This window comes from Felis catus, chromosome C2, assembly GCF_018350175.1.
Source record: "Felis catus isolate Fca126 chromosome C2, F.catus_Fca126_mat1.0, whole genome shotgun sequence".
Lineage (NCBI taxonomy): Eukaryota > Metazoa > Chordata > Mammalia > Carnivora > Felidae > Felis > Felis catus.
The window spans coordinates 151,145,925-151,165,936 of record NC_058376.1 but is presented as its reverse complement, the minus strand read 5'-3'; positions in this window follow the sequence as shown (position 1 = coordinate 151,165,936).

The following is a 20,012-nucleotide window of genomic DNA, read 5'->3' as shown; positions in this document are numbered from 1 at the left end:
TAGGTGGTAACCCTGGAAATACTTTTCCCTAGGTCCGACCCAGTATCGTATTACCATCTGCATTGGTAAATTGTGTCGAGTCAGTTCTGCAGGAAATTGATTCTCAGTCACCACCCTGCTGTTGTGCCCGTTACGCAGCCAACCTTGGATAACATCTGGCATTTGAAAAGCCTGCCTAGGGCCCGGGTGGGATGCCTTCTACTCTGGAGCCACCAGAGGGCCCCCAGCCTGTCACCAGGTCAGCTTGCCTACAGGTTCTAGGAGGGTTGATGGGTGTATGGAAAGGGCATTAGATGATGATCTCCATATTTGCCATTTACTACACATTTTCAATTCTGTTTAAAGTGTCTAGCAGCTTTCCTGATTTCACAGTAACATTTGACCCATTAAAACTTCTCTTAAGGGGAATGCCTGGGTGGCTCAGTCGGTTAAGCATCAGGCTCTTGGTTTTGGCCCTTGTCATTACCTTAGCTTTGTGGGTTTGAGCCCCACATTGGGCTCTGTACCAGCAGTGCCGAGCAGAGCCTTCTTGGGATCGTCTCCCTCTCTACCCTCCCCCATTCACATGTCCACTCTCAACTTTAAAAAAACAAATGAGAATGGAGAAATCTTCCCTCTTGGGAGAGCTGTGCATGTTCACGTTCCCTTATTCCCAGGGCGCCTTCCGGGGTGCAGCGGTAATGAAGGGCTCCCGTAGCCCAAGCATCAGTAGCTTCATGGGGATTCTGCACTGACTGTTCAGAGCAAAGGACACCTCTGCTGTTGGCCTGCAAAGCTCTGATGTGCTTAGACCTTGAACCCATAGCACTTTCAAGTGCTACTAAAAGGTCAGCCCCACCAATTCCTGGATTCGGATGGCTGGAGTGAGGGACAGGTGCGGGAGGAGGACCCGGAAGACCTTGGGGTTAGGGGAGGCGTGAATGGTGCTAAGAGCTCATTTATCAGATTCTGCGGTGGAAGAGGTGGAGGAGGCTGTTCGCGAAAGGACTAGGAAAACACTAGGTTTCCTGGCAATCTAGTCTGTGTTCCAGAAAATAGTCCTGACATCACATGCTGACTGGTAATTGCTGGCCCAGCTCCCATCCCTGCCCTCAAGCCATGTGTACTAGGGGCCCGTGCCTTCCGACCTGGGCACCTGTCTGCATTGCTTTTGCTCCTTGCTCCGGCCCTTGCCTCCTGGCTTCCCACAGCAGTTCCACAAACAGCCTTTTCCCCCTAGAATCTAAGTTCTTCAACTTGAACCCCAGACCAAAAGGACCAGAGACGGGATTCCCTTGGCACAGTTGGTTGATGCCCGACGTGATGCAGCCAGATCCCAGATGGAATTTCTCACAGATCCTACTTGGGTTCAGCTTGCCCGGGGCCTCACACCCTCCTCGCTGCCTCCAGGAGAATTAGATTCTGTTCCTCACGTCAACTGAGATTCTGCCCCAACCCAGGACCTAAGGTGGCCCAGACCTAAGTCACTCCACTCCGGGCCAGTATGGCTGCAGGCCAGTGCCTTTGCGCCAGCCCAACGTGGAAAAGCATCTTAAACTAATTCAAACACCCGTTTTTCGGCTCAGTGGTGCCTACCTGATGGTCCGTGCCCGAGGGCTGCTGAATCTAAGTGACTAATCTCCCCCTCCAAGTGTTCACCCTGCCACCTGCCACTGGGGCTTCCCCCATGGGCGTTGGCAGCCTTGAGTCTTCAGGGACCAGTACTGGATCAAGGAGGAAGACCCCTCCCTCCCCGGTACTGCACTTGAGTTGGCCGAGTGGGCCTCCTCTAGTCACCCAGGCACGGTCTTCCCAGACAGATCTCTTGTCCCGCCTGACCCTGGAAACTGCTGTGAATAATACACGGCTTTTTTCTTTATTGTGGAAACAATGCTTAACCTGCGGCGATTAAGCCTCCGGCTTCAGGATTTTCTTGTTACCACAGCTTCCAGCACTGGATGCACGTCTCGGGTTTTGTCTTCTAAACTCATAGAAACAATTCCATACAGAGGTCTGTAGAGTTTCCCCCCTCCTCCCCCCGCTTTCCTAAGTACCTTGGGGACTTCTTCCGTAGGACACGTGTCTCGCATCCCAGTGCAAGGGCAAATCGGCATCCCCACTGGATTCAGCCTAATACCGAATCTGACACTTGGGAGATAGCACTAAGCACTCGCTGAACAGAGCAAGTGGTTAAGAGTAAATGGTAGGGATTTACTGAGCGTTTAAGAAGGAGCTGGAGAGGTAAACTCCATTTGGCAAGCCTGAGGCTCCCACCAAGGCTTGAGGTGCCCACTCTCTCTGGCGCCTTGTCCAGTGGCACGTGGCTCAGCACAGGCAGCCGCGTCGCCTGCTTTGAACTTCACTAGGGTGTTAGTGTTTAAACTTCACGTAGGGTGTGTTAGCCCTACGTCAGAGCCGCGGGCTCACGTGGCGTTTCAGGAACGGGCTGCACTCCCTGAGGTTGGCTTGGGTTGTGGTCTTCGGGCGGGTGAGACTGGGTCTGGTCTGGGTCATGGCCGAGCACGAAGGACACCCTCATATATCCCAGTGACCCGTGAAGGGACCCTGGCCATTGCATGACTATTGACCTCACGTGCCACTAGATAGGATAGCAGAAGCGGGCTTTGCAATCAGACACGCCTGAGACGATGAAAGCCCTGCTCAGCCCCTTCCTCCTGTGCGGCTCTGGGCAAGAGACAATGTCATCAAGTGGCCCAAGTGACCCCCGACATGGGGATATTCATAGGGATGTGATTCGGGGATTGCTGTGCACAGCAATTACCCTGGGTCCGGGCACGTAGTAAACCTACGTGTCACATTGTCTTTTGTTAGTACAGAATTTAAAAATAATTTTTAATTGTCAAATGCACCATATATGCAGATGACGACAAAAGACATATTTGTATATCCTTGAATAAGAATCAAACGAAGGCCTCTGCAATCCTTACGCAGGTTTGGAAACAGAAAGGTGCCGGGACCTGAGAAGGTTGCCATGGGAACGTCCTGTTCCTTGTCCCGAGAAGTCACAGGGCTCCTCTCCTGCAATCCCTTGGTTCACTTGATTGTTTTAGCTAAGTAGGCCCTTTCAAGGATTGTTTCTAGTCTCCCTGTTTTTGAGCTTCCTGTAGATGGAAACATAGCATATCTTGTGTGATTTGCTTCTTGTCCTCAGTGTTACTTCTGTGCCTTTCATCCCCGTTGCCATGTTCCTACAGAGTCGACCATGACATCAATATCCTGAATGACCATTTGGGTTATTTCCATGTTCTGGCCATTGTCAACACAGCTCCTTTGAACACTTTTTGATCCCAGTGCACCAAAATTTCCCCACAGTGGCCTTCAACTCCAACTTCACCAGATAACGTCAGATGGTTTCACAACCGTATACAAAATCCTATAAAAACACAGCCACGAACCTCAGTAACTTCTATTGAAGACACCGTCCTTTCCTCAGTGGTCAGAACCCCTGCCTCTCAAAGTCCAGGGTCCATCCATGCAGGAGTCCATGGCCTCCCTCTTCTACCCTCTGCTCTGTGAGTCAGTCCCTGGGCCAGTGCCCCACTGTCCTTCCTTTTTACTGGAATTTCATAATCTATTATGGCAACAGGTATGGCAATCCTCCTGCCTTCTTTTCTTCAAGAGGGTCTTGGCTATTACTGATAGGTTCCTTGTTATATACTTTTTTAAAACAATTAGTACAGTTCTACTATAAACCCAGTTGGGATCACATTGATTCTATAATTTAGGGCAGTGCCGACTGATTTACAGCATTGCGTTTTTTGATCCATGAACAACCTTTATTTCTTGCCAGTTTCTCATTTTATGTCCTTCCCTCAATGGAATTTTATAAGTTTTCCTGGAGAGGTTTTGCACATCTTCTGGTAAATTTATTCCTAGGTACTCAAGATGTTTTAAGCCGTACCCCTTACAAAACTACTCTTGGGGATCTCGTAGCAACTTTATCCGTATTCTAAATAATGTAGATATCCGATGGTAAATGTCACCGTTGCCATGGGGCTTCTGACCCTGCCTGAGCAGTCCAGACCTTTTGTGCAAGGCAAGGATGGCATTACTAAATTCCATCCATGAAAAACCTGTGCCAAACCTCCAAGCCACACATTGTACTCCTTGAGTAGAGCAGAGCCTGTCATACTTCTGGTGCTAAGTGCAGCAGGCTTCACTTAGGAATAACCCAAGAATTAATCAGTTTTATCTCTGCCAAGAATCTCAAGTAAAATCAGAATTCAACATTCAACAAATATTTATTAAGGACTTACTCTAGACCAGACATTATGCTAAGCACTGGGGATAGAGTAGTGAATGAAATCAAAGCTTGCGACCTTGTGGCATATATTTTGATCGGGGAGGCGAGTCATTAGTTAACAAGGAAACCATTTTCTGTGGGGACAGAAGTGATGGGAACACGGAGAAGGTTTGCCTAAAACAAGAATCCTAGGCATTAGGCTATAGAAAAGAGAAACAAATGGAGAGAATCGTGGGGGAGAATAAAAAAAGAGCGCGAAGAAACCCCTCTGGAAGGAGTCTCCATGCAGCTTCACCAAGTGGAGCTGAGAGAGGTTTACTCTCATGGGGGGCTGAGGGCCTCTACCAGAGGCCATCGAGTCTCTTGGAGCCCTTGCTATGTGAAAGGTGTAGATCTCCTGTCTGCCCCCTGGAAAATTCACCTACATTTTTTCTCCCTTCTCCTTTAGATATGTCTGGAAATGAGTTGGGGACCAAGAAAAAATCTCTAACTGCATAGACATGTACCCCAGTTCTGTCCCCCGCTGTACCCTTAATGAAAGACAACGGCCCAAGGAGCACTTTCCCCTCTCCATGGTGGCTGGCTCAGCTCACACTGGCACAAGGCACACCCCACATTGCCAAGAAGTGCCCATGATCATGTCCCCACCAAAAGGCCCTCCACCACCTACTCAGCCACTGACCTCTGTTTTCCCTTCTACCCAATGCCCTATCCTAACCCAAAGGTATCTTCAGTTTATGCTTTTCAAGAGAAAGGCACAGGCTTGAGCTTGGGAAAGTAGTTCTCCAGACCATACATGGCCATACGACCGTGCCCAGGACCTCACAGGCTTGTAAGCCTGAAGGAATGGAGGGCTGGTTTGACATTTATTTCAAAATCCCTGATAGAGGACTTTTGTTTTTGTTTTTGTATTAGTGTATATCATTTCATATGGTTAAGTAAATTGGTTTTCAAAACAATGTCTATGACTACTCTGCATTTGCAACTTAGAAATGAAGAAATATGATCATCACAATTTAAAAGAAACAGAGCAGATTTAACAATAAGACACTGTTGGAGACAAGTCTGGTGAACTAGAAAAACATAGGAAGAAATTACAAGGAGAACAGAGGGACAGAAAATCAGAAAGAGGAGATACACAGAAGGTAAAATGAAAACGTCAAACATCTAGTTGGGAATTGCAGCAGGAGAGGAGAGAGAATGAGGAAAGTCGGTGTCAAAAAGAAAAGGCTGAGAACTTTCTGAAATTCTCATGCATCCGCAAATTCAGGAATCCCACTGTGTACCAAGTAGGATCAGTTTTGTTTTTTTTTTTAATTTTTTTTTTCAACGTTTATTTATTTTTGGGACAGAGAGAGACAGAGCATGAACGGGGGAGGGGCAGAGAGAGAGGGAGACACAGAATCGGAAACAGGCTCCAGGCTCTGAGCCATCAGCCCAGAACCCGACGCGGGGCTCGAACTCACGGACCGCGAGATCGTGACCTGGCTGAAGTCGGACACTTAACCGACTGCGCCACCCAGGCGCCCCTAGGATCAGTTTTTAAAAACATATCCTTCACGTTGTTGAGGAATCATGGAAACACCAAAAATGCAAGTGTTCTTGAAAGCAGCCAAGGGGACAAGAATACCCGAGTGTTCCCATCAATGGTGACAGGAGACGGTCGAATGAGAAACATGAATGGTCCACCCAGCTCTGTTATCCAAGAACTGGGATAATCTAAAGACTTTTCCAGAAAACGAAAAGTTAATAAGGGGGGCAAAAGTGATGCCAGAAGGAGGCTGTGGCCAAGAGGGCTCGTGGTCCACCAATGTCCATCCTTCCTTCTTCCATAGTAATAGGTCTCCTGAATTTTGTGGCTGGGCATAGACTGGGAAACTGGTACCTCAGATTACCTGGTGGTAGAAGGTTTGGTCAGGTTTTATTACCTGCATTATTTTGGAGGGTGGACTACAATTTGGTCAATGATGTAGCATTAGGGAAATGGTAGGAAAGATCCAGAATGATGGCCTGTGTTGACCATTTTTTGACTGCTTTGGGCAAAGTCATGAGAGAGACAAGAACTCCAGCTAATTCTAGCCAGCCACTAAAGCAGAAATGGAAGGATCCAGAGTTTTGCTAATATAGGCACATTCTACCTCTGGTCTCCATATACTCGATCAGATATTTCTGTATAACCAAGTCAAACAGTTACGAGCTATGCATCTGAAGGGGCAGACTTTAAAGGAGATAACATTCTCACTCTTTGGAAAGATGGCGTGAAGGAAGGCGAGAGTAAAGTAGGATCCACGTGTTCTTTTCCATTACAAACCTACCATCAACAAGAAAGAAATCTGGTAAAGTCAGATTATGGTAACAGGGCTTGGAACAGGAGCTCTCACACTCCCTGGTGGGCGTATAAATTGGTACAGTCTGGTATTATTTAGTAACATCCTTAGAGATGCATTCCTTGGTGGTAAACATTATTGAAACGAAGAAAGCATCCAATTTCTGGGGTAAAAACCAAAAAGAGGAAAAAAAAGTATTCAATAAAATATATACAAAGAGCGGGGGGGGGGGCATTTCGAAGATCAAGCGTTTCAATGTCTTTGTTAATAAGAGAGGTTCAAATGTCAACTTTAGACTAGAAGAATGTTGGGGCACCTGGGTGGCTCAGTCTGTCAAGCGTCTGACTTCATTCAGCTCAAGTCAGGATCTCACAGCTGGTGAGTTCGAGCCCCACATTGGGCTCTGTGCTGACAGCTCAGAGCCTGAAGCCTGCTTCGGATTCTGTGTCTCCTTATCTCTTTCTCTGCACACCCCCCTCATACTCTGTCTCTCTCTCTCTCTCAAAAAGAAACGCTAAAAATAATTTAGAATAGAAGAATGTCTCTCATCCCCACTCATTATATAATGCAACCTTGCCACCATCTCATGGGTGGAATCTGTGTCCTCCTTCAACCTGGGTGGAACTTTGCGACTCCCTCCACTAATAAGCAACGGTGGAAATGATGCTGGGTGGTTTCCAAGGATAGAGCATAAGAGTGCCCACCCCCTTCGGCCTGGGTCTCTTGGGACACTTGTTCTGGGAACACAGCCATCATCCAGGGCAGAAGCCCACTTGGAGAAGAAGCAAGGCCCCCTGCTCCCAGACCCGCGACCCGCCGCTGCTAGCCCACAGCCTGCATTGGCTTTCCGGCCACGGGGGTGATCCGGACTGGAAGTGGATGGTCCGGTCTCAGCTTGAGCCATCTCTGCGGATGCCGTGTGGAGCCAAGGAGAAGTCATTCCTGTCAAGCTCTGTCGACACTTGAGTGTTTGTGAGCAGAAGAAATGACAAAGCAGCTTCACTTTGGGAAAGTTGGTCATTCCACAACAGGCAGCTGCTGTGATGGAACATCCTGGAGGCATTTTCACCACGGTCGGAAAGAAACGGATGCCCGCTATCGCCGCTCCTTTGTATCATAGCAATGAACTTCTCAGGCGATGCAGTTAGGCAATTATACACCACAAGAGCCAGCTGACTTTCCTACAGAATTGACGGTAAGCACTTCTCCGTGATATTATAGCGTTTGTACCTATTGCATAGGTTAGTTATGTAATGAACTGTTACGTGGCCACCACGTAGTTTGTGTGTTTGTTTTCCTATTTTTCACATTTGACAAAATTTCTCCTTTTACAAACACAGCTATCGTGAAAATCCTTGCGGCTCGGGGACCACATGACAGGGACATTTTCTGAACTCGCAGGGTTAGTAGCGACAAAAGAGAGTTCGGGGTTCAGAGTATCATCGCCCACCATACAAAGCACTGACTTTTGTTAATCTGATTCACGGTTGTTTCTTTGCCTTTCACCTTAGGCGGAGAGCAATTGCTGACCTGTTTTGATTTCAATATCCAGGGAGAGGCGGCAAGGCTTACTGCTTTGAGCATTTCGCCATGCCACGAGAAATGGGTCTTGGTAGGGGCGCCTGGGTGGCTCAGTTGGTTAAGCGTCCGACTTCGGCTCGGGTCATGATCTTGCAGTTTGTGGGTTCGAGCCCCGCGTCAGGCTCCGTGCTGAGAGCTCGGGGCCTGGGGCCTGCTTTGGATTCTGTCTCCCCCTCTCTGTGCCCCTTCCCTGCTCATGCTCTGGGTCTCTCTGTCTCTCAATAATAAATAAATGCTAAAAAATATACATTTTTTAAAGGAAATGGGTCTTGGTAGCATACGATCCCCTCTACCGGCAATAATCTATGCCTAAGGTGATCAAATAAAAAAGCCACTGCCTGCCAGTGCTGCAAAAACAAAGAGAAAAATACTGTAAACTCTTAACACCTTGTAATTTTGCTACTCAACGATATTTGCTGAAAACAATGTGCTCTTCCTTGAGCTAGGAACGTGGGATCTGACAAAGAGCTAGTAACATTCCCTACCCTCCAGGAATTTACCCTGCAATTTGGAAAGAAGACAAATAGAAAGGCATTTATCATGTGAAGGCACTAAAAAGCAGAGAGAGAGAGAGAGAGAGAGAGAGAGAGAGAGAGAAAGAGAGAGATGTATACCACTTCTTTTTTTCCCGTAAAACGGTTGGTTTATTAATTAAAGATACAGTACTTGAGGGGCGCCTGGGTGGCGCAGTCGGTTAAGCGTCCGACTTCAGCCAGGTCACGATCTCGCGGTCCGTGAGTTCGAGCCCCGCGTCAGGCTCTGGCCTGATGGCTCGGAGCCTGTTTCCGATTCTGTGTCTCCCTCTCTCTCTGCCCCTCCCCCGTTCATGCTCTGTCTCTCTCTGTCCCAAAAATAAATAAACGTTGAAAAAAAATTTTTTTTAAAACAAACAAAAACAAAAAACAAAAAAAACCATACAGTACTTGAGAAAAACCTTCCATTTGCTTTTTCAAAGAATTTGTATCTTTCACCTTACCCATGCCTGTAATAGAGACTACCATCTAAATTGGGAAAGTGGAGGAATTTATGGCTTTAGTTCATCTAAATCCACAAACCTAAGCAGGGCACCTGACAGGTCACACTATCAGTCATCCTGTTAACCACAGGAGGGCAGAGGAACTCTGCATGTGACGTTTCCTCGCTAGTATTTTCCAAACCCTGGTGAGGATCTGTGCCTTTCCCACCATCTGAGATCTGGTGCTCAGGACCAGAACGTGACACCCGGTGCTTAAAACGTGGCTTCTCACCTGTCACTCGGGCTCTCACCTTCACAAGGGATCCACCAAGAGATAGGTCAAAGGCCGGGGGGAAAGCGTCCCTTTTGTGACAGATTCACAAGGAATTGCTTGGAACCCCTCGTATCTTGCCAGTGATGGGCAATCCGAGGGGCTCAGTATCACCAGAGGACTTCCTCCAACTCAGATGAGCGGGACATTCACAATGAGCAGGCGTGGTTGGGAACGGGCATCTTTCTCACCACACCTTCTTGAGGCTGAGAAGGACATACTGTCCCATCCCGGTTGCCATCCCAGGCTGAGCAGGCCCAGAATGACCCTTGTCTTGTCTTTTGTCTTAGACGATTTCATTTCGTTCGAACCTTCCAGGACCCACGCTAGTACCTTACTTACCAAAGCACAGACCCCAACCACTTGTTAAAATGCCATCTACCATTGTTCAGGAGACCAGCACCTTAAATATGAGGCTGAAAATTTTCAGTGAAGAATATCCAGTTTAACTCTGCACAAAGAACCTGGTGCGTATTATACACATCCCAGATTGAGGTCTGCTTTTGTGGAACAACCCAGATAAATCTAATTGAGTTCTTGTTCTTGCCTTCTAAAGAATCCCCTTGGGCAGCAGCGTAGCCACTCCACTTGGGAGGTGACAGCTTATTACCACCCTAGAACTCCTCTGGGGTGCCCCCTCTCAAAGTCCTTAGCTCAAGGGGCTTTGAAATATTTTCCAAGGTGAGAAATCCTTATAAGAGAATGAACTAAATTTCTCATAAAAACTGAAAGAAGTTTGGAATCGATGAGGCAAATAAATGGGCAGTTAAACTGCATATTACCACTTGGGATGGAAAATCGAAATTGACTCTTATGAACGAGACCAGGTTCTATGACTTCTAATCTGGTTCCAAAAGCTATTTCCAGTGAGGAGTCCTAAACATGTTTTGCATTTTTTTTTAATCATTTATTTGTTTCTTTAAATGTTCATTTATTTTTGAGAGAGAGATAAAGCCTGAGCGGGGAAGGGTCAGAGAAAGAGAGAGGGAGACACAGATTCCAAAGCAGGCTCCAGGCTCTGAGCCATCAGCACAGAGCCCCACGCGGGGCTCGAACCCACGAACTGTGAGATCATGACCTGAGCAGAAGTCGGACACTTAACTGACTGAGCCCCCCAGGCACCCCCCCTAAACGTGGCACCTAAAGGGCAACCTTCCTGTGCAAGTGCCATCTGTAGTTTAAGGGTCAGTCATGAAACTCGACCCGTATTTCACAGAACTTTGCTAACACACTGGACCCGCTTTTGGAATGGCCAAGCTGCTCCTATCAGACGATCTCGCACGGATAACTATTAAAATCTCTGTGGGGGAAATGTCAAAAACTGTTGCTGTAAGATACTTAAAAAAAAAAAAAAAAAAAAAAGTAAGTGGAAAGTGGATCCTGGAAGGGAGTTGACCCCTACAAGAATGAAGCCACTGGATGAGTTTCCCATTTTTTGTAGCCGTTATCTTTTGTTAACCTCAGGCCACCGGAGCAGGACAGCTAAAGCTGGAATCGAATCCGGCGGTCTTCCAGCAGAAGTCGTGAGACCTAGTGGGAGGCAATTTAGCTAAAGTACCTGTAACCCCACTGGCACCTACTGGCCATCATCTCCTGCAAAGAAAGGAATGCATTTTCTGTCCATGTTCTCACACATGCAAGGATGGCAGTGTGTACCCGAGGCCGTTCAAGGACAAAGGACATCTTTGTGAAATGACAGCACGTGGCAGGCATCCAGCGACTGTTTCCTTCCTTCTCAAGAAAGAGTAATAACTTTCTTAGAGTTCAGATGTCACCTCCCCAAATTCCTCTTTGGGTCCCTTCTCTGGGCTTGGTTATTGTCTAAACAAAAGAAGGGCGTCTGTCTACGGATGCTGGATCTCAAGTGTAAGTCCCAAGTCCAAGTGACTGCTGGGGAAAAAGAACAGCAAGAAGGAGTTTGGTGGGAAAAGTAGCTTTGGGGGGACACTTAATATTTGAAGGAAAAAGGACCCAGTGACCGACAAACAGCTAAGGCTTCTTCTTTCATCCAGAAACAGGCAGTGGTAGGATAAAGGCATCGAACCTTGGGCCACCTTCGGAGGATTTAAGGGTCGTCCCTGTCCTGGCTACCGTCACAACCGGGCCTTCATAACTCTATCATCTGTGTTGACGTTCATGCATTTGTCTGTTTCCACGGCGTGGGCTTAGGAAACTCACCTGTCCCACCTCCGTGGTGGCTAAATCCACTGGTGAAGGGCTAAATCCAACTGCGTCTGTCAAGGTCTTTGTCAGACAAGCTCTTGGTAGAAGCGGCCAAGTCTGGTCTAAGCCTGGACGTGGAGAACCCTTTACTCAGGAGCTGCGTGTTGGGGATCAGGACACCTCAGGGTTTTCACGGCTCACAGGATCCCTTTGTTCTAGGTCACTGAGGTCAGCCCTCGGTCTTCAGTGTTCCAGCCACAAGCGGGTAGCCCGTGAGCGAGCACTTGGCTGGGCAGCCGGCGAGACCTTCTGAGCACTCGCCCTCAGCCAGTCCGGGAAGAGCCCGCAGGAGGGAAAAGACGTGGTGGTGGGCCTGGGCTAAGCGCTCTCCTAGGGACTCACCTTCTGGAGGAGTGAGATGGTAAAGCAGAGGGTGGAGAGAAGGTTGACTCTCTTCTCTTTAGGGCCCGGATCCGGGGCCCCTTTTCTTAGAAAAGCAAGCTCAGGAGCACCGCAGAGAGAGAATTATTGTAAAACTGACATCCTGAGTGAACTCCTGAACGCGAAGTCAATCGAATGGGAGGACCATTTTCCGAGACCTCGCCCTGATTCCTCCTCCCGCTTCATTTTCAGTCTTCAGAAGTGCCTGGGCTGAGAGATCAGCCTGAGAGAAGGCTGGCCCGGTGAGTCAGCCCTGCGAGTGGCCGGAGCAGAGCACGGAGCCACGGAGAGGAGAAGGGGAAGCTGGGCGCCCCCAGCTCTCAGGGTCGCACACTGTACTGCTGACGTCTTCCAGACTCTCCAGGGTTATCTTCTGAGGTCAACATCTGGATGGGGCAATCGGACCCCTGCAGCGACTGTGGATGAGGAAGGGGACCTGTCCAAACATGTCTCGTGAGGGGCCCCTGGGTGGCTCAGTCCATTAAACGTCTGACTCTTGATTTTGGCTCAGGTCACGATCTCCCAGTTTGCGAGTTCAAACCCAGCACCGTCAGCACAGAGCCTGCCTGGGATTTCTCTCCCCCACCCCCCTGCCCCTCTCTGGCTTGCGCTCTCTCAATAGTAAGTAAATATTAAAAAAAGTTTTTAACATGTCTTATGATAAACTTTTTTAAAAACTAAAACAAAAATTAAAAAAACCAACCCTGTCTTAAGGCACAGAGGAACTTGTCAACTTGAAGATTCTCATCCTGCACTCCCAGAGATTCCTGGCAATTCCCGGGACTCCGTATTTCCAAAAGGTTCTCCAGGCCATTCTGACACAGGGGGCTCCATGTAAAAAAATAATAATAATTGGGGAAACTTTTTTTTTTTTTAATTTTTTTCAACGTTTATTTATTTTTGGGACAGAGAGAGACAGAGCATGAACGGGGGAGGGGCAGAGAGAGAGGGAGACACAGAATTGGAAACAGGCTCCAGGCTCTGAGCCGTCAGCCCAGAGCCTGATGTGGGGCTCGAACTCCCGGACCGCGAGATCGTGACCTGGCTGAAGTCGGACACTTAACCGACTGCGCCACCCAGGCGCCCCGGGGAAACTTTTTTTAGAAACTCTCATGTGGAGGTGCTGTGACAGGGTCCGGACAGAGAGGTGGAAGAGGGAAGAGTGGGGAGAACAAATAGTTTGGATAGTATACAAGCCGTCTGTTGCTACAGGGCACTGTACCTCAACTCAGTAACACTTGAAGTCGAGATTCCGCCGGGTGCTTCCTCTGGTCCGGGCCAGGCTCAGCAGACCTGGGCTGGGCTTCCTCACATGTCTGGGGTCAGGTGGCAGGAGGGCTGGGAGCTGGATCATTCCCGACGGCTTCTCTCTCAGCCGGGTCTTTATGGGCACCATGCCATGTATCAGAAGAGTCAGGGTTTGCTCGAATGGAGGGAGGCAGGGTTTCAGGAGGAGCAGGCAAGTTCTGAGTTTCCTTTTGCATCACCTTTGCTATTGTCTTATTGGCCGAAGCAAGTCCCCTGTCCAAGCCCAGTCTCAAGATGTGAAGGTTCCCCAAGTCTGGGTACAGGAAGGCATGAGCACATGCAGGGGCCGCGGTGACCCCGTGGAGGGATGAGAGGAGACAAAAGGCAAGTAACCGGAAGATAAAAACTTCGGGAAGTTCCTGAGATTGGGCGGCACAGGTGATCCGGGCCCTGACCTCAGGAAGCAAGCAGGGTGACAAAGGCCACCGGGACGCAGCTGCCCTGGGGGGAGGGTTTCAGAAAGCAGAGCTGTCAGAAGCTGAGGTCAGAGAAGTTCCCTGCCCCAGTCCCCCACAGCCTCTAACACTGGGGCCTGTGCTCAAACAGGTCGGGAAGGGCGCACAGGAATATGGGGAACTGAGTGCAGTCCCCTATCCCTCGCGGCACCACGCGGCATCTCGGGGCTCCCGGCAGGGGCGGCCCTGGACTTACAGCGACCCGACATCCCCCCTCCCCCATTCCCTCCCCCCACCCCCCCTCCCCAGGACATGCCAGGGGGCTCGGCCTCTCCGCGCCACCCCACCTGCTCCTTGCCCCGGGGGTGCCCTCGCCCTGCAGACCACAGGGGCACTGAAGCGGGGGGCTGCTCCAGGGCACCACAGTGCTCCCTCATCTGCCGGGGCCTTGGCGACTGGGGGCTCCCGTCGGATTCCTCCTCACTCCAGGTCCAGGGCACCAGCGGGCCCCCCTGGCGCCTACCCTTTGGACCCCACCTTCCAGCCCTGTTTGTCTCGGGCCACCCGCACTGAGCGCAGGCCTCCCTCCCTCAGTGCTCTCAGCAATTGTCTACAAGAGCCGGCCAATCCCCAAAGGCCCCCACTCAGTTCACAAGGGCACCCAGCCAATCCCCAACGACACCCAGTCAGCCCCCAAGTAAAGCCAGCCCATCCCCAAGGGTTCTGGGTCAGCCTCCAAAGGCCCCCAGTCAGCCCTTAAAGGCCTCCAGCCAGTCTCCAATGGCACCCAGTCAGCCCCCAAGTGAATCCGGTCAATCTCCAAGGGTCCCCAGTCAGCCTCCAAGGGTCCCCAAGGATCTTCCAAAAGTCTCCAGCCAGCACTCAGAGGCCTCCAGCCAATCCCCAACGACACTCAGCCAATCCCTAACGGCACCCTGCCAGCACCCAGGTGAATCCAGCCAATCCCCAACGGTCCCCTGCCAGCCTCCAAAGGCCTCCAACCGATCTCCAACGGTCCCCTGCCAACCCAGATCAGCCTCCAATAGCCCTCAATGACCCAGCATTCAGAATTTAATCTCCATCACTGGTGGGGTGGGGCTGGCGCTGGGAGGGCCCTAGGGGACGCTGTATTTAAGTGGGGCAGGAAGGCTGAGGAGTTGCCGAGGAGGAAGGTCTGCAGGGTGATGCAGGCTGAGGGGAGGAAGGTGCTTGGAGAAGTCATAACTTGGGGGAGCCTCTCTGGTTAGCTAGTGTGCAGCTTAGAGCTGGGGGAGAGGGGCGTGGACAGCGCTGGGTAGGAGAGTGGAAGCGGGTCAGGAGGCCTCTATGCTCGAATGGAGAGGGTCGAGTGGTGCAGTCAGATGTGTGGTGTGGAAGGAAGCTCTGGGGACGGGGCGGGGGGGCGGGCAATGGATGAAGTTCCTAGGCAAGTCCAGGGTGGGAAGCTGGCCAGGAGATTGTGTGGCTGAGCGACCAAGGAGAGGAGGTGGCCTGGGTTAGAAGACAGTCCTTTCAGGTGGAGGATTGTGGACTTGTTTTTAAAACTATAAGAGGAACATACATCACAGACCAGTCGGGACAGTGGGGACAGGGCTTTGAAGACAGTGGGCCGAGGGTGAAGGTGGCTGAGTTGCCCCTGCCCCTACCTGAGATGGGGAAGCGGCAGTAAAGGAAGGTAGGGCTGTGGTGGAGAGAGGGTGGGGGATGCCGAGTTCACTTTGGGAACGTTTTGTTTGTAAGCAGAGATACCCTGGTCCCATCCAGGATTCACAGGGAGAGGGGTCCAGGCTGTGGACATGGGGGTCTGATATGGGCTGGAATCACCAACATGTACTGGAGCCACTGGATGAAATCAGAGAGCTGGGCTCAGCCCCGTCCTAGGGCCAGGTAGAGGGAGAGAAAGTTCCCAGGAGGCTGAGAGGGCCAGGCGAGAGAAGAAAATCCAAAGTAAAGGTGTCTTAAAGGCTGATGGAAAAAAATCCGCTTTGGAATGGAGTTTGGAGCAGATATTCGGCCGCACTCGTGAAAATCGAAATGTCATTCTACCAGGAAGAAATGTCATTCCTGCCAGGAAGACAGAGGGAGGGAGCAGTCTATCCCTGCGGGCAATAATAAGGGGTGTGTTGGGCAGAATTTAAAAGGAGCTATCGGACCAAAAGCGTGTCTGCTTCTAATTATCATTATTCAATAGGAGTTCTGACCAAAGGCCTTGGTAGAGTCCTCCCCACTCTAGCCCCCCGCCGCCTTAAGCCCCTCCGGCTGGGCACGGGGCTGGTGCTAACCTTACCGCTGCGTTGTTTATAACAGGAACTCTGGGAACATCCTACATGTCCATCCACAGGGGAGAGGCAAAACCAGAGATGGTCCGTGCATGTGATAAAAACAGGACGTACACCGGTTAACCAGGAATCCACATACCTATGTATCTGAATAGATTCTAAAAACACTGCTGAACAAGCAAAAGTATACGAATATAGTCACGTGGACTTTTTTTTTTTTTTTTTGTAATGAAAAAATACCTCCCGGGGCGCCTGGGTGGTTCAGTCAGTTAAGCAGTTAAGCCTCCAATTCTTGGTTTCGGCTCAGGTCATGATCTTAGGTTCGTGAGATCGAGCCCCACTTGGGATTCTCTCTCTCCCCACTCTCCCTGCTTGCGCTTTCTCTCTCTCTCAGATAAACTTAAAACAAAGACAACAAAACTCCTATGTATTAAGGGGTATGTATATATGTACATATACATGTACATATGTATATGAATATATGAATATATGAATATGTATATGAATATATGAATATGTATATTCATGTACATATATTCATATGTATATGAATATAAAGCGTAAGGATGGGGCTGGAGAGAGACACCCCAGAAGCGGTTATACTGAGCAGGACTTGAGGGCACAGGGGTTTACAGCGATACCAAAGAGGATTTGAACTTCGATTTCCAACAAAGAAAATAGGCAGATGCAAAGTTACTGGTATAATTAAAAATGACACAATACTGGAAGTATTCCAGTTAACTGGAAGTAAACAAGTATTTTTTTTAACTTTTGAAAAATGTTTTATTTATTTCTGAGAGAGAGAGAGCGCGCACAAGCAGGGGAGGGTGGAGAGAGAGAGGGGAACAGAGGATCTGAAGCAGGCTCTTTGCGGACAGCAGACAGCCAGATGCGGGACTCGAACTCACACACGGTGAGATGATGACTGAGCCGAAGTCAGGGGCTTAACCCACTGAGCCACCCAGGCACCCAAACAAGTATTTTTTTAAAAAGTACCTATGATGGGGGCGTCTGGGTGGCACTGTCGGTTAAGCGTCCGACTTCAGCCAGGTCACGATCTCACAGTCCGTGAGTTCGAGCCCCGCGTCAGGCTCTGGGCTGATGGCTCGGAGCCTGGAGCCTGTTTCCGATTCTGTGTCTCCCTCTCTCTCTGCCCCTCCCCTGCTCATGCTCTGTCTCTCTCTGTCCCCCCCAAAAATAAATAAACGTTGAAAAAAAAAATTTAAAAAAAAGTACCTATGATGATGGGGCACCTGGGTGGCTCAGTCGGTTGAGCATCCGATTTTGGCTCAGGTCATGATCTCACGGTTGGTGGGTTCGAGCCCCGCATCGGGCCCTGTGCTGACAGCTCGGAGCCTGGAGCCTGCTTCAGATTCTGTGTCTCCTCTCTCTGCCCACCCCCCGCCCCCACTCTCTGTCTCTGTCAAAAAGAAACATTAAAAAAATAAATAAATAAAAGTACCTATCATGGAAAAAGGCATAAGCCTCTTTACTCCCAGATTGGCAGGCTTTCAAGCAGGCCGAAGCAGGGTTCCCAGGGAGGTGGGAGCTTCGGGGCCCGTCTGCTCTGTTTGGAGTTACTTGGCTTCCACAAATATTGTGCTTTCAAATTTATCGAAGTTTTCTTTCTGATGAGGATTTGCTAGCAATATAGGTCAGCTTTCTTAAAAGTTGGCAACAATGCCAGTCTCTGCAGGGGGATTTGGGTCCCCTTGATGACCGCTCCTCTGTCTACACTGGCGCCCCCACCGACCTCTGCAAAAGGCCGAGAACCTTTGTAGTCTATGCCCAAGAAAGGAAAAGAAAAGAGGGGGGCGTCTTCTTGATTATGAGCTGACTTGGAGCCCCCCTCCTGCCCTCCCCCAGCCGGGCCGGCGTCCCAGCTCATTCCGTCCTTTGCCTAGTTCTCCAGCTGCACGCAAGATCAAGGCAGCTGAAAGCCCAGCCTCGGGACAGGGTGCCTCCACTCTGGAAGAGGCGTCTTCTGTTCTCTGGCGGCCACCTGCTCATCTACAGGCCTTGGAGGGACAGTGCGTGTCTGTGTGAGTGTCTTAAGTGTGTGGATGTGTGTTTGTTGGCGTGGCCATCCTGGAGAAGCCGGCGTGTTTAGCGGAAGGAAGGGGAGAGGTCCTCAATTTAGCTGAGGGGACTGAGTATCCCAGATGTGGGGGCATGGGGGGACCCCAGGTGGAGACCTCTGAAGGGAGTGGAGGAGAAAGAGATGCTTTCGCCTTCCCTGGGACCAAGCTCACGGGGCTGCCCAGAGGGCTCCGGGAGAGGGCACATTGGCCGACAGGCCCCAGGATGCTTACTGAGGCCTCAGAAACGTTTTCCCAGGGAAGAGAGCCCTTTCCTACCACCCGCCGTGCTGATCCCGGGTAGTTTTTAAAAAGTGCCTTTGGAGGGGAGCTGGAGCCCTGAGTCTTGGTAAGGAGAGGGTCAAGTTGAAGCCTTTCCAAATCAACTGTGTGCCCAGGAATGGGAGGGTCACTCTTGGGGTGATCACAGCAGGCCAGGGGCTTGTGGTTTCCCCCCACTTCCTGTGTCTGCCATGTGCTCCCCTGTGAACCCTCCCCCCTCACTTCTTTAAGCCCCTCCCCCCAGCCCTTGTTTCCCCTGTGACATCCTAGCTTCTTCCCATCCCAACTAAGGACGCCCCCTTCTGGCCTTGGCTGGGAAGTAAACCTGTATGCTTTTGCCCCAGATGTCAGAACGTTTGTTGCGAAGGACAATTCTACCAGGGCAGCGCGTGAAGTAAAGGAAGTTCTGGAAAACGTGAAATGTCATAACCATCCCCTCGAAGCATTCTTCTAAGAACATATTGAACCATGCAGAGAGGCCAGCGGGTGGCTGTGAGAGGCAGGTGGGAAACCCAGGGGTCGGAGGGGAGAGGCAGGTGCCCGCGCAGAGGGACTCGAAGGACGCTGTCATTTTTAGGAAGGCTGTTAATTTTAACATGGTGAGGGGAAAGCCGGGTGTAGAGACCGGAGGCTGAGGAGCTGGCCCAATGGCACTGAGTAGTTAGTGGTGGCGGGGGATTCTGAGAACAACGCGGGGCTCGGCTCCAGCTCTGGCCAGGCCCTCTGTCTGTGTGGAAGGGAGGGGACAGTGCCCGCCGGTGCAGGTGCGTGACCGGTGTGCAGATGCCCGGGGTGAGGGGCTGGCCGTATTCCCACTGGGCTCTGGGCCTGCTCCTGCTCTGATTCACAGCAGAAGGAAGCGGGAGGGCGAGCAGGTGGCTTTATCTTCCCAGGAGGGCTGGAGTGATTTCTTTAACTATTTTTTTTTCTTGCTTTCCTCTCACTACATATATAGAGATGCTTTCCTCAAAACATACCGTGTCAATTGTTTTCTGATCTTTCCTTTCTCCCATGGTCCCAGAGCTCCTACTCTGGGGATAGCTTGGTTGACTTGACTTTGTTTTACCCCTAAACATGCCCCTTTGATTCATACGTTGTTCAGTTTTCCTGTGTGTGTGTGTGTGTGTGTGTGTGTTTAAACCAACGTTATTAAGATATAATTCATGTACGATACAATGTAGCTATTAAGAGGGTGCGATTTCTGTGTTTTTTTCAATATACTCAAGCGGTTGTGCAACCTTCTTCCTACTCAATTTTAGAACATTTTCCTTACCCCGAAAAGAAACCATGCCCATTAGCAGTTATCCCCTATTTCCTTTTCCCACCTCCCTTCTCTTTCTGCAACCCTAGGCAACTGCTAATGTGCTGACTGTCTCTATAGATACCTTCTGTTCTGGACGATTCATATAAATGGAATCATACAACATATGGTCCTTAGCCCTTTGTGACTGGTTTCTTACTTGAGCATAATGTTCTCAAGATTCATCCATATTGTAGCATGTGGCAGGACTTTTTTCTTTAAGTTTATTTATTTTGGGAGATAAAGTACCCTCAAACAAGAGCAGGGGAGGGATAGAGAGAGAGGGAGAGACAGAGAATCCCAAGCAGGCTCTACGCCGTCAGGGGCTC